Raw genomic sequence first — 14,404 nt, 5'->3', positions numbered from 1 at the left:
AACATTTCTAGAAGAAATGAAATGCCACTAAAATGCATCCTCGAAGTGGAATTATTTGATGTATGGGGGATAGATTTCATGGGACCCTTTCCATCATTGTGTGGAAACAATTATATTCTAGTGGCAGTAGACTATATATCTAAATGGGTAGAAGCTATCGCTTCTCCTACCAGTGATGCCGGAACGGTAATTAAACTTTTTAAGAAGGTGATTTTCCCACGATTCGGTGTGCCTAGGGTAGTCATTAGTGATGGGGGCTCGCATTTCATAGAAAAGCAATTTGAGAATTTGTTAAAAAAATATGGAGTCAGCCACAAAATTGTTGTAGGACCGTTAGATTCGATAGAGGGGGGGTGAATATCGATTCGAAAAAAAAACAAGAGTTTAAACGCAGCGGAAAAGTAAACTAGACACAATGGTTTTACTTCGTTCGGAGCCTGTGACGACTCCTACTCGAAGGCCCGTGGTCCTTGACCACTTTCGTTGGGCAATCACTAGCAATTCGGAATAATGATTACAAAAGAACCGTACAGGAAATGCTAATGAAAAACTGAAAAACAAATACCGACAAAAAGGAAAAGAACGGAGCGTAGTGTCGGAGCTTTGTTGGCGTCGCACTGAGCGTCGAGCAGCAAGACCAGCAGTAGAAGAGTTCTCAGCTTGATTGATTTCTGAAGCTCCTGCCTGGGGCTTCTTTTATATGTTGTTCAGGGCGCCTGGTAGAGGTGTCAATTCGGGTGGGTCGGGTCGGGTTGGATTTTTTTTTTGTTTTTTTTAACCCAACCCGAACCCGACCCGAACCCGACTTCAACCCAAAACACCTAAACCCGAACCCGAACCCGAACCCGACCAACCTGATCAACCCGAACCCGACCCATATAACCCGAAAATCCTATTCAAAACGACTTTTTTGGACTATTTTCCCTATAATTCTTCACTTTTATCTCAATACTCCATCATTATCATACAAACATGATATTAATATACATAAAAACATCTAAATGTTTAAAAGAAAATTTGATTTAACCCCAAAAAACCCCACAAAACCCTATATTTAAGTCAACCCGGGTCAACCCGAACCCGACCCGACCCAACCCGAAAATTTAAACTCTCCAACCCTCCAACCCGAACCCGACCCGAACCCGAAAATGCCCAACCCGAACCTGATTTTTTTCGGGTCGACTCGGGTTGGGTCGTCGGGTCGGGTTCATTTTTGACACCCCTAGCGCCTGGATTCCTTCCGGGCGCCTGGAGTGTGACGTAACTGCTCAAACCAAGATGCTCCACGTGGCGACGACTTGGCTGGATAAAATTCGCCTTCCGGGCGCCCGGATCCCCTCCGGGCGCTCGGACTACCTTGTTCCAGAAAACTCCCTTTTCCTGCAAAACAAAGTTAGTCCGAGGCAAATGTATATCCTGTAAAACAGATTGTCAGCACAGTTAAAGTTCAACAGATAAATAAAAAGAGTATGACTTAGATTCCGTCTTTCCGAGACCAGAATCTAGTCACGATCTCGACTTAGATATCCGAAATGGATCTAAGTCAGATCGACGCCTAATGTCCCCTTCCCGGGAACGCGTCCTCACAGTCACTCCCTTCCAGTGACTTACCTTGCTTACCTACCAGACGTCCGGTCAGCCTGTCGACCCGTCTGGACTTCTTGCCAAGCGTCTGGTCAGCCCGTCGACCTGCTTGGACTTCTCGCCAGCTATCCGGTCAGCCCGTCGACCTAGCTGGACTTCTCGCCAAGCGTCCGGTCAGCCCGTCGACCCGCTTGGACTTCTCGCCAGCTATCCGGTCAGCCCGTCGACCTAGCTGGACTTTTCCTGCACACTTGATCAAAGTGTCAGACAACAACACAACTAACTTAACCTATTTGTCATTCATCAAAACCTGGGTTAGACCGTTAGTGCTACCCGCACCAACAATCTCCCCCTTTTTGATGGAATGATAACCTGGTTAAGTTAGTGAAAACATATGCAAGAAAACAACATGCATTTATGTGGTTGTAAAGTTTTGTTAGTTTGTATTTTCAAATTGGTTTAGCTAACTTAACTAACTTAACCACCTAACCCTCCTCCCCCTTTGGCATTCATCAAAAAAATGAACAAAGGTAAATAACCATAGTGAAGAGTTACTGTAACAGGTAATCAAATTTTGAAAGATAGCTAAGTTTGGTTCAAAATTTGAAAGATAAAAGTGCAATTTTTAACACCAAGTTTTTTTTTAAGCAAGTTGAGTTTTGAAAAGTTAAAGTTAATCAAGTTTAACTTTTCAAGCGTGTAGAAATTTTTCAAATCAGGTTTGAAAATTAGGTGGTATTAAACTTTCACATTTTTCAAATACTTAGTTAAATTTAACTTCTTGTAAATCAATGTTCAAACATAGGTTAGGTTTTAAAAGGCATTTTTCAAACATACAAAATTTGAGTTTATTCTCCCCCTGAACTTGATACTTACTCTAACCAGCTGTCTAACCAATTAGCTACTAACTGACTATCAGAAGATAGTAGCTTTCACTTGGTTAGTCAGATTAAGTTAATTATAACCAGTCAGTGTTTGACTTGACTGATGAACTTTAATCTGATTAATGTCTGAATTGTATTTAACGTCCAGACTTATGTTGATGCACTGAAATAAGCATCTTAAGTCCAGACAGTTGGCCTATGCATCTCACCCCTTTCTATGTTTGTCAAACACAAGGAAGGTAAACCTAAGGTGTTGGTGAGATGCTAAAAAACTAGTCTTATGGGTACATGCTTTCTAAGGATTCAAAACTAGTCTGAGGCCAAAACTGTTTTTGAAAATCTAAAAATGGAAAGTTTTGAAAACAACCAAATTTGACTTATAATTTGGTAAAATCATTTTTGAAAGTATTTTTGAAAGATCCTAGCCTATTAAGATAGAACATATTCAATGTAAGTTTGAAATGCCACTAGATAAATCCAAAATGTTTTACAAGTAGTGTAGCTACAGAAGTAGGTCATCACTAAAGCTACTGAGATGATGAAGGGGGTGGTCCAGATCCCAAGGATCGAAGAAGTGCCATCAGCTTAGTGTGTCGGGTGTCCCCAGCAGCTCGTAACTCGGCAACCTCTCGCCGTATGTCCCGATGAAAATCAAAGTTCTCCTGCTGGAGACTCGCCATAGCTCTCTCTAGTCCGGTCATACGGTCGGCTAGAGTGCGGGGAGTGTGTCGTGATTCTCGAGCTGGGGGTGGTGGTGGAGCCGGTGCGGCTTCCTCTGGAAATAGTGCGAGCATGAACTCGTCCACCTGTGCGTCTGGATCGGGCTGGTGCTGTGCCCCCCTCCGCCAAGACATAGTCCCGTCATCTCTATCTATATGGATGCCGGCTAGGGAAAAGTTCCGAGCGGCTATAACATCGAACTCGGTCATATGGGCAACGTCTCCCCTAGTGACATCAATGTGCAACGAGGACATATAGGCTGTCAGAATGTGACCAAATGGCATATGGACTCTACTGTCAGTCACATATCCAGCTGAATAGATAATGGTGGAGAAGATATGTAGGCTGATGTCAATTTCTAACCTATGAATCAGGGCATAAAGTAAGAACGAATGGAAAGGGCGCATCACAGCGATGTCTCGAGTAGTCAGTGGTAAAATGCAAAGGACTACAACCCTATAAAGAGCGTAGTCCTGGACTCGAAGTTCTACTGACCTAAACTGTGTCACCGTGGGATCTCTCTCTCCCCCGAAAAAATATGAATAAATCGTATCGAGAGTAATATGTGAGTAGGGATCTTCGAACGGTAGATCCCTCGGAGGATAGCACAAAAAGGAGCAAGTAGATGGACGCAACTCTAAAAACTCTCGGATAGTCGTAGGGGAAAATACGATATCGGTGCCTGCTGCCCTAGTGGTATAGGTGAGATCGTCTACTTTTACTAGGTTATTGCAAAATTCGGCACACAGACTTATGTTTATTGGACTGGTACATTCGACAAGGTTCCTTAAATTATAGTGGCCTATAACCTCTAAAGCAGAGGGACATGACCTTAGAAAGAACGATCTATCTATGCAGGTAGTCCTAATGGCCTTATAAATGGTGGACTCAAATTTAATCCTAAGTTCGTCTGTGGGAAACCTAGGGTCTGTACTAGCATTGGAGGGTCCAGCACCAGTATTTGTTCGTTTCCTACTGTATATAAATAAAAGAATATTCAAAAAAATTGAGAAGACAAAAAATAAAATTTTAGAGAGGGGAAGAATTTTTTACCGAGGAGCCATCGAAAAATATAGATTTGACGACCTCGGTTGAATCGCAACAGCGTCTTCACCGCAAGAAAATTTTGATTTAGAGTACTTTCGCACTGAGGTTCAAAGTGAACCTTGGCAAAAGTGAGAAGTAGTGGGGCAAAGGTTGGGGGCACCTGCTGCCCCTTATTTATAGGTAGGGGTGAGTATTCGGTTAAAACCGAGCCGAACCGAACCGAGCTCGCCGCTGGTTTTTTTTTTTTTTTTTTTTTGGAAATTAGGTTTGAAGTTAAGTTTTAAAAATAATTCTTTTTAAGTTTAGAATTTTGAAATTAATTTTTAAAAATTAGAATTTTGAAATTAGTTTAAAATTTTGAAAATAATTAGAATTTTGAAAAATATTTTTAAGTTTTAGAATTTTGAAATTAATTTTTGAGTTTTAAAATTAAAATTTTGAAGTTAATTTTTAAGTTTAAAATTAAAATTTTGAAAATAATTTTTAAGTTTAAAGTTAAAATTTTGAAATTAATTTTTAAGTTTGAAATTAAAATTTTGAAATTAATTTTTAAGTTTAAAATTAAAATTTTGAAATTAATTTTTAAGTTTAAAATTAACATTTTGAAGTTAATTTTTAAGTTTAAAATTAAAATTTTGAAAATAATTTTTAAGTTTGAAATTAAAATTTTGAAATTAATTTTTAAGTTTAAAATTGAAATTTTGAACATAATTTTTTAAGTTTAAAAATTAAAATTTTGAAATTAATTTTTCAGTTAAAATTTTGAAATTAATTTTTAAGTTAAAATTAAAATTTTGAAATTAATTCTTAAGTTAAAATTAAAAATTTTGAAATTAATTTTTAAAGTTAAAATTAAAAATTTTTAAATTAATTTTTAAGTTTAAAATAAAAATTTTGAAATTAATTTTTAAGTTAAAATTAAAAATTTTGAAATTAATTTTTAAGTTTAAAATTGAAATTTTGAACATAATTTTTTAAGTTTAAAAATTAAAATTTTGAAATTAATTTTTCAATTAAAATTTTGAAATTAATTTTTAAGTTAAAATTAAAATTTTGAAATTAATTCTTAAGTTAAAATTAAAAATTTTGAAATTAATTTTTAAGTTTAAAATTGAAATTTTGAACATAATTTTTTAAGTTTAAAAATTAAAATTTTGAAATTAATTTTTAAGTTAAAATTAAAATTTTGAAATTAATTCTTAAGTTAAAATTAAAAATTTTGAAATTAATTTTTAAAGTTAAAATTAAAAATTTTGAAATTAATTTTTAAGTTAAAATTAAAAATTTTGAAATTAATTTTTAAAAAAATTTTGAAATTAATTTTTAAGCCTTATTCATCTCACCCGAACTATATTATCAATCAGGGAATCCTATGATTTTGTGAGATAAAATTGGTTCGATTACAGACTTTTGGTTTAACTTGTGTTAGATTCAGACTTAGCTTTGGTTTCCACAAATAGGTATTCTTCGGATAAACTTCTAAGCTTGGTGAGTCACAAGGACATCATTAGAAGTAACCAACCTTTCGAGGTTTTCCGAATAGTCCTATACACGGAACTTAGTACTAAATCTTGGTCTAACTGGTTAGGATTCGTTTAAGGGTAGCTTCGGTCAGTTCCACTTGGCCAAATGCACCAGATCGAAACCATATCTTTCTAGACATGCGATGCCCAAGTTTCCCTAACGTACTATCATCCAAAAATTTCACCAATACCATGATTCAAGTTAAACTTGGTCTCTAATTCTAATTGCCCTGCCGGGTTTGTTAGTTTTGGGTTACCCTGTCGGGTAAGTTAGTTTTGGAGGTGCCAGCAATTCTGGAGCCTCCCCCTGAATTATTGGTCATTAATTTAAGTTTTAATTTTAGGCTTGTGTCAATTCTTTTTATAGTTATAGTTAACTTGGTGATAATTTTGTTGTTTCTTAAACTGTTTAGATTTTGAATTTGATTTAGGTTTGTATTTTGGATTTTGGTTTGGTTTATTTAATTTTATATAATGTATTTTTTCTTTAGGTATATAATATTGATTAAGTCCTACTTGCGTGGTCAGACACGCTTTCGGAACCCAAGCTAAATTGGTTGACTTGTATTGGGTTATTAATGATTTGAAGGTTTTATTTGAATTCGACTTATATCCTAGTCCGGTTTTATTATAACATGCTTTTTGATTATTTAGGATTAAGTCTAGATTTTTTGATCTTGTTGTAAATTTTTCTAGCATTTCTTTTAAATCTTTAACATCATTTTTTAACGATAAATTTTCCTCTTCAAGTGTTAGATCTTGAGTTGGATTCGAATTTTTTAATTGTTCCTTGAGGTTTTGATTTTCCTCAAGAAGTGATTTGTTTTCATTTTCTAATTTAGTTAATTTACTATTTAAACAGGAAATAATTCTAAAAAATTTTTTGTTTAAATTAAAGTATACCTCATTCGGGCCTTCGGAAACGAGTACGGACTCGTGGCTTGTTTCGGGTTCAGACCCGTCTTCATCTTCCGACTCGTTTTCTTTCGCGGGCCATCAGTGCGAGGTGGCTCTGATGTTTCTGCTCTTCTTCCTCCGATTCGTCCGAGGAGTCATCCCACGTTGCTTTGAGTGCCTTCTTTTTGGTTGGCTTTGGTTTTGTCGAACTTCAGTTTTGGACATTCGTTCTTGTAATGTCCCTTTTTGTTGCAGCCGTAGCAAGTCACGTTCTTTTGTTCTGAAGGAGAGCTGATTTTTTGAAGATCCTTTTTGCTGAAGCTCCTCTTTCTCCTAGTGAACATTTTTCTTACTAAGTTCACCAGGTGTTCTTCGTCTTCAGAATCTTGATCGGAGTCTTCTTCAAGTTCAGGCTTGCTTTTCTTTTCTTTGGAGGAACCTGCAAATAGAGCTATACCTTTCTCGGCTCCAGCATTAGTTTGTTCGTGTAATTCTAATTCACAAAACAGCTCGTCTAATTTTAAGTTGGAAAGTTTCTTAGAAATTTTGTAGGCATCCACTATTGATGCCCACAAACTATTACGTGGAAAGGCGTTTAAAGCGTACCTTATTAAGTCTCTGTTCTCCATTTGGTGGCCTATCGCATGAAGCACGTTGAGGATGTCCTTGATCCTCGCGTGTAGTTGATTCGCTGTTTCTCCTTCCTGCATTTTTATATTAAAAATTTTATTTAGAAGCAGGTCTCGTTTTGTTACCTTAGCGTCGCTCGTTCCCTCGTGCAGTTCGATCAGCTTGTCCCATAGTTCTTTAGCGTTTTTGTGTGGACCGACTCTGTTCAGTTCTTCTCTTGTCAATCCGCACTGTAGAGTGTTGATCGCTTTATTTTCTGTTGATGCTTTTTTCTTGAGATCTGCTGTCCAGTCTTCAGGATCCACTAGATTCCCGGCGTTGTCCACTGGAATTTTGTAAGGTTTCGTAATGCTCATCCACTGGTCGAAGTCTATTTTGAGGTAGACCTCCATGCGCTTCTTCCAGTAAGGGATGTCGTCCCCGTTGAAGAGTGGAGTTCGCACTGTGCTGAATCCTTCTTGTTGGGACATTCTGTGCACAGGTAAATAACCAAAAAAAATATCCCAAGACTTGGTCTTGGATTAGTAGTGCGGGAAGAGAAAAATAGAAAAAAAATCTAGATTCGTGTTGCACTAATTTAAATTGATTAGAGAAATATTAATTTAACGAAACACCAGTTTTAAAATTAATTAAAAAAAACAAAAACAATTCACCCCGTGTCTGATTGGTGGTTGCACCAAATCAGAGCGGTACCTGCTCTGATACCACTTGTAAGACCGTTAGATTCGATAGAGGGGGGGTGAATATCGATTCGAAAAAAAAACAAGAGTTTAAACGCAGCGGAAAAGTAAACTAGACACAATAGTTTTACTTCGTTCGGAGCCTATGACGACTCCTACTCGAAGGCCCGTGGTCCTTGACCACTTTCGTTGGGCAATCACTAGCAATTCGGAATAATGATTACAAAAGAACCGTACAGGAAATGCTAATGAAAAACTGAAAAACAAATACCGACAAAAAGGAAAAGAACGGAGCGTAGTGTCGGAGCTTTGTTGGCGTCGCACTGAGCGTCGAGCAGCAAGACCAGCAGTAGAAGAGTTCTCAGCTTGATTGATTTCTGAAGCTCCTGCCTGGGGCTTCTTTTATATGCTGTTCAGGGCGCCGGAGTGTGACGTAATCGCTCAAACCAAGATGCTCCACGTGGCGGCGACTTGGTGGATAAAATTAGCCTTCGGCGCCGGACCTCAGCTCGGACTACCTTGTTCCAGAAAACTCCCTTTTCCTGCAAAACAAAGTTAGTCCGAGGCTAATGTATATCCTGTGAAACAGATTGTCAGCACAGTTAAAGTTCAACAGATAAATAAAAAGAGTATGACTTAGATTCCGTCTTTCCGAGACCGGAATCTAGTCACGATCTCGACTTAGATATCCGAAATGGATCTAAGTCGGATCGACGCCTAATGTCCCCTTCCCGGGAACGCGTCCTCACAGTCACTCCCTTCCAGTGACTTACCTTGCTTACCTACCAGACGTCCGGTCAGCCCGTCGACCCGTCTGGACTTCTCACCAAGCGTCCGGTCAGCCCGTCGACCTGCTTGGACTTCTCGCCAGCTATCCGGTCAGCCCGTCGACCTAGCTGGACTTCTCGCCAAGCGTCCGGTCAGGCCGTCGACCCGCTTGGACATCTCGCCAGCTATCCGGTCAGCCCGTCGACCTAGCTGGACTTTTCCTGCACACTTGATCAAAGTGTCAGGCAACAACACAACTAACTTAACCTATTTGTCATTCATCAAACCTGGGTTAGACCGTTAGTACTTCCCGCACCAACAATTATGACACCTTACCATCCCCAAACCAATGGACAGACTGAGATTTCCAACCGGGAGATCAAGGCAATATTAGAAAAGACAGTGTCAAGTTCTCGCAAAGATTGGTCGTTGAAACTAAATGACTCTTTATAGGCATACCGTACTGCATTCAAGACCCCATTGGTATGGCCCCCTTTAGATTGGTGTATGGAAAGTCGTGCCATCTTTCAGTAGAATTGGAACACAAGGCTTACTGGGCAATCAAACAACTTAATATGAACATGAAGCTGGCAGGAGACAAAAGGAAACTCCAATTAAACGAACTTGATGAGTTGAGGATGGACGCCTATGAACAAGCCAAATCATACAAAGAGAGAACCAAGAGATGACATGACCGACATATCATGCGAAGAGAATTCCAAGAAGGGGACTTAGTGTTACTATTTAACTCAAGATTGAAGCTCTTCCTTGGAAAGTTAAAATCAAGGTGGGCAGGCCCTTTCCAAATCAAAAAGGTCTACCCATTCGGAGCTGTTGATATTTGGAACGAGGAGCTAGGCGAATTTAAAGTAAACGGGCAGCGTCTTAAAAAGTACCTCCATGATGCACCTCTAGAAGATGATATGCGAGTGTACTTATCGGACCCATGCCCCCCCTGAACGAGTCAATATGGGGTCGAGCTAAAGACCTAAAACAAGCGCTTCTTTGGAGGAAACACAAGGATTCTTCATTTCAATTTATCATTCCGTATATGTTTTTGTTTCTTTAGTAAGATCGATCAATTTTTATTCATCTTTCAGGGTGTGCATGTCGCCCACGAGCTGGCTGTGAATAGTCCAAGGGCATGGAGGCGGCAGGAGGAGCCGAAACAACAAAGGACGAGTCATTCCGAGCTAAAAAGGGGTGGTCGTGCAACCTTGTGTTTGGTTTTTCGGGCCTCATAAACCTCTTTTTGCGTTGCGGAAACCCCGAAACCCCGAAACCCCCATGCCACGGATCCGTGCGAAGAAATAAAATTTTGAAAAATATTCACGTACGAGTTTCTATGCCTAGATCTACACTAGATCTACAAGGAAGAAAGGTTACCCTTGATGCGAAGCCCTTCGCGTATCCCGCTCGTCCAAGTGATGTCGGATCTCGAGGTTGTCAAGCGTACAACCCTCTATGTGTATCCACACGAACAAGTTGATGGAGAGAACCTCTAAGGATGTGCTAGCAAACTTAGAAGATTAGTAACCATGGAGGAGAGGGAGAGAAGAGAAGAGCTTGAAGAAGAAGATGGGAGTTTCAACACAAAATGAAACTTACCCCTTGAATGAAAGTGGCCGGCCACTTTTGAGTGGTTTGTAACCTCCATGGGATGCCAAGAATCACAACTCTTGGTAACACCCATGAGGTGGCATTCCACTTAAGAAACCATGATGATGTGGAGCATCATCATTGGCCCACTTAATGCCAACTCACCAATGAGGTGGCAAATGGTCAAGTCAAACTTGACCCTTCATCTTTCTCTCAAGTCAAGTCAAACTTGACCACTTCTCTCTAATGGTTGATCAAATCTAACCATTGGTTCAATTCAATTTTAATTTAATGTATCTCTATTCATTGAATTAAATTGATTCAATGAGTCTAAGTCGAAATTAGAGTCATTTAATACATGAACCGAATTGAGTCCAACTCAATTAGCCTAATTTGGATTACTCTTAATCCAATTTGGTTCATCACATGAACCTAATCGTTTAGGTTCATCAAATGAACTAATCTTCATCTAATTGTCCTTTGTGTGTGACCCTATAGGTTCTTGTAACATTGGCAATGCTCCTAAACCCATTTAGAAGCATAAATAATGAGCGGTATCTAGCAACACATCATTACTACCCAAGTTACAAGAATGTTGAGATCCAACATTACCTTGTGACTACTAATTGTGACTCCTCACAATATATGACAAGTGTACTTCTATCTTTGATATCTAAATTGATCAATGTGAGGCATAGACCATGTCATCCTCTAATCAATCTAAATCTTGAACTTCAAGTAGACTCACTCAATCAAATGAGCTCAATATCTCATATTGACTCATTTGGGCATGGCCATGCACTTCGTGGTCTCACTCTATCAAGAATATCGATGTCACTCCCGTCATATAGGAGGGATAGATCCCATCTACATCACTCACATTCGTCCGCATAATTTGTTACATACCCAGTAATCGCCTTTATAGTCCATCCAGTTACGGGTGACGTTTGACGAAGCCAAAGTACGTAACTCCTTATGTAGGGAACCATGGTGACTTCAGGTCCAAGGACTAGTAGTCATACTAATAGCCACATGAGAAAGTATATGACACTCATATAACGATCCATGATACTTTCTCATGGCGAGTCATTCAGTATACATTCTCCAATGCATACCCATGTGTCAACTTGATATCTCCATATCCATGACTTGTGAGATCGAGTCATCGAGTTGACCTACATGCTAGTCTTATTGCATTAACATTGTCCCTGAATGTTAATACTCGACGAGGAATGATTAAGAGTAGTGTTCCCTATATCATCTCACTATCGATTCAACCAATCGATTGATATAGGTAAGAACCTTCTACTCAAGGACGTTATTATACTTAGTTTATTTGGCACCAATACAAGTAAGTATAATAACAAAAAACCAAATGCCTTTATTTATATATAGAAAAATATGATACAATGAGTGGCAAGTCCACAACTAGTGTCACGAATGAACTTCAAATTAATTCAATGTTTGAAACCCCTTAACTACTCAAAGATATGACATAGCATAGAGCCCAAGTCGATTTCTCAAGGAACCTAGTAAGTGAATGCTTGATTTAGATCCAAATCCATGTTTTTGAACTAAATCCTAGATAAAGGTAGAAGCACCAACTAACAAAGACAATGCTGAGAAATGAAGTAAATTGCAGAATCTAAATTGCAGAAATTTAATTGCAGAAACAATAAATTGCAGAATTCTAATGACTAAAATCTGAAGAGAAGTAAATAAAACAAAGCAATTCTCTAACATTGTCGACTACTCAAAATTGAAACGATTAAAGTAATTCTAAACAAGCAAAAACAATTGCAATCAAACAATCACTACTCCTTAATGCTAAAACAATAACATTATTCTCTGAAACAAACTGGAAACTAATTACACTAGAAGACTCTATTGAAATTGCTGTATCAAAGAACAAAAATAGAAACTAACTAATCCAACATAAACTACTAAAATTACTGCATCTAGAACAAAGAAGAAACATGCTGGAAACTCTGCAGCAAAGAGCAGGAATCGAAGCTGTAGCTACTACAAAACCCAGAGCTATTTAAACTCAACAAAATTCACTAGAATGAATAATTTGAAAACAAGGATCGTAGCTAATTTATTAAGAAAAGCTTGCTGGAAATGCTGCATTACAGATCAGGGATTAAAAGAAAAATTCTGGAAAGAAACTAATCTCTACACTAAACTGAGCTACAACCAAGTTCTAAATCTAGCTAAAAGTAGTAATGAAATGCAGGATTAAAACTAAACCAATTCCAATCACAACCAATTCTTGAATCACAACTCTTGTCGTCACACAAGAGTCCTCACTTGAAACCTCAAATGTGAAACCCAGCAAAGCAGAAAAAGAACGCAGCAGATCTGAGTTCAGATTTGAGACTCGCTGATCTTTACCAAAGAAACCTCCCTGGCAAAGCACAAGTTCAGGTCTAAACTGAATCGTTGAAACCTGGATCTATGATTCAAATCTGTGAGCAGCTGTTGCTTGCTGATGGAGCGATGATTGCGGCTGGAATCAAATCGGTAAACACCAGAGAGACCTCTCTAACTCTTCCCGATGATGGCTAATGATCTCCTGCTGTCAACACCGTTCGAACAGGGGCAGAAATGAAGATTTGAATCATAGCAAAGCTTGCCGTCGAGACCTCTTTGGCAAACCTCCAGCTTCAGGAAATTAGGTCAGCAGCTTCCTTACTTTTCCTCCATGGATCTGGAATTCAGAATGTGATTGTTCACTGGAATCGGGGGCTTGCGCGCGCGCTAACGGAGAAGAAATCGCCGATGGCACGATGAACAGTAGGCGCAGCCACTGTTCATCCGCGATTTTTTTGGGTTTTATACCAAGGTTTGAACCGGGATTTGCATTTGGCTTAGGGCTTAGTTTAGGAGGAAAATTAGGGATTTGATGATAAGGTTTGACATGGGTTAGCTCAAGAGGAAAGCTCTATTTAATGGATCGGGCCCAATCCAAATTCTTGTAGTCCAATGAGCCTATTCCTTCAAAACAAATAAAGTACCATTATTAGATAAGATTCCACAAGAAATATATAGAAAATGCAACAAGGCTCTAAATAATTCTCAACTCATAAGATATAAGATAAAACAAGAATTAATCATATGAGAAGATGCAAAATACTCAATTCAAGAGCCCAATTATGCACAAAAAATACTAGATATCAACACCCCCACACTTAATCTTTTTGCTCGTCCCGGGCAAGTAAATAACTAAATAAATGACCGAGGTTGCACCCCCCCTTTACCTTTCTTAATCATATTCAGAAGATAGTAAAAAGAAGTCACCTAAAATCATGAAGTTTCAAAAACTCAAGCAATCATGAACACCATTCTTACTTCGGTTAATCATTCAATGATTTCATCCATCATGAATAAAATGAAAATAATAACACAACTAGTCCTCACATGGTAGTTTTCAGTGGCTCTCATCCTAATTTCAAATTCATGTAATGGTAGAGATCACTCAAGCTACTTATGGAAAAAGCACTACCATATGCTTGCTCTTCATCTAATTCTCACCTCCTTCTCAGATATCAAGATACATCCTTATGAAGGTTCATTAAAAGTATAAAGGAAAACAACAGCAAAAGCAAATGGAAGCATTAGAATTAGAAAGGCAAGTAAAAGAACAAAGGTTAGAGTAGAAGTGGAAGACATGGAGTTAGGATGCTGTGTGATACTAATTTTCAGCCATGGCTTTCAAATCTGTACTATTAATCTTTGTTAATGTTGCAGATTTTTCTCATGGCAGACACTTCAATTAGCACTTCCTTGTTGGTCTCACTTCTGTTTCCAGCATTCTGCATTTAAATTTGAAAGTTGGCACATTTCCATGCTATATCCTTCATTCCCTCTTTTAATTTGCAGATTCAACATTTTTTTTTTTCAGAACGTTTTCAATCAAATAAAACAGATTTGGTTCTGCAGGTAGCTCCAAAATGTCCTTTATAGCAGATTCAGCCATTGCATGCTATTGCTTCCATCTACAGCAATTTCATGATATCCCCTGATAATTTACAGATTTGCTCAGAAATAATGTGAATCTGTACTCGTTCGT

This window comes from Zingiber officinale, chromosome 2B (assembly GCF_018446385.1).
Source record: "Zingiber officinale cultivar Zhangliang chromosome 2B, Zo_v1.1, whole genome shotgun sequence".
Taxonomy (NCBI): domain Eukaryota; kingdom Viridiplantae; phylum Streptophyta; class Magnoliopsida; order Zingiberales; family Zingiberaceae; genus Zingiber; species Zingiber officinale.
This window is presented reverse-complemented; position numbering follows the sequence as displayed.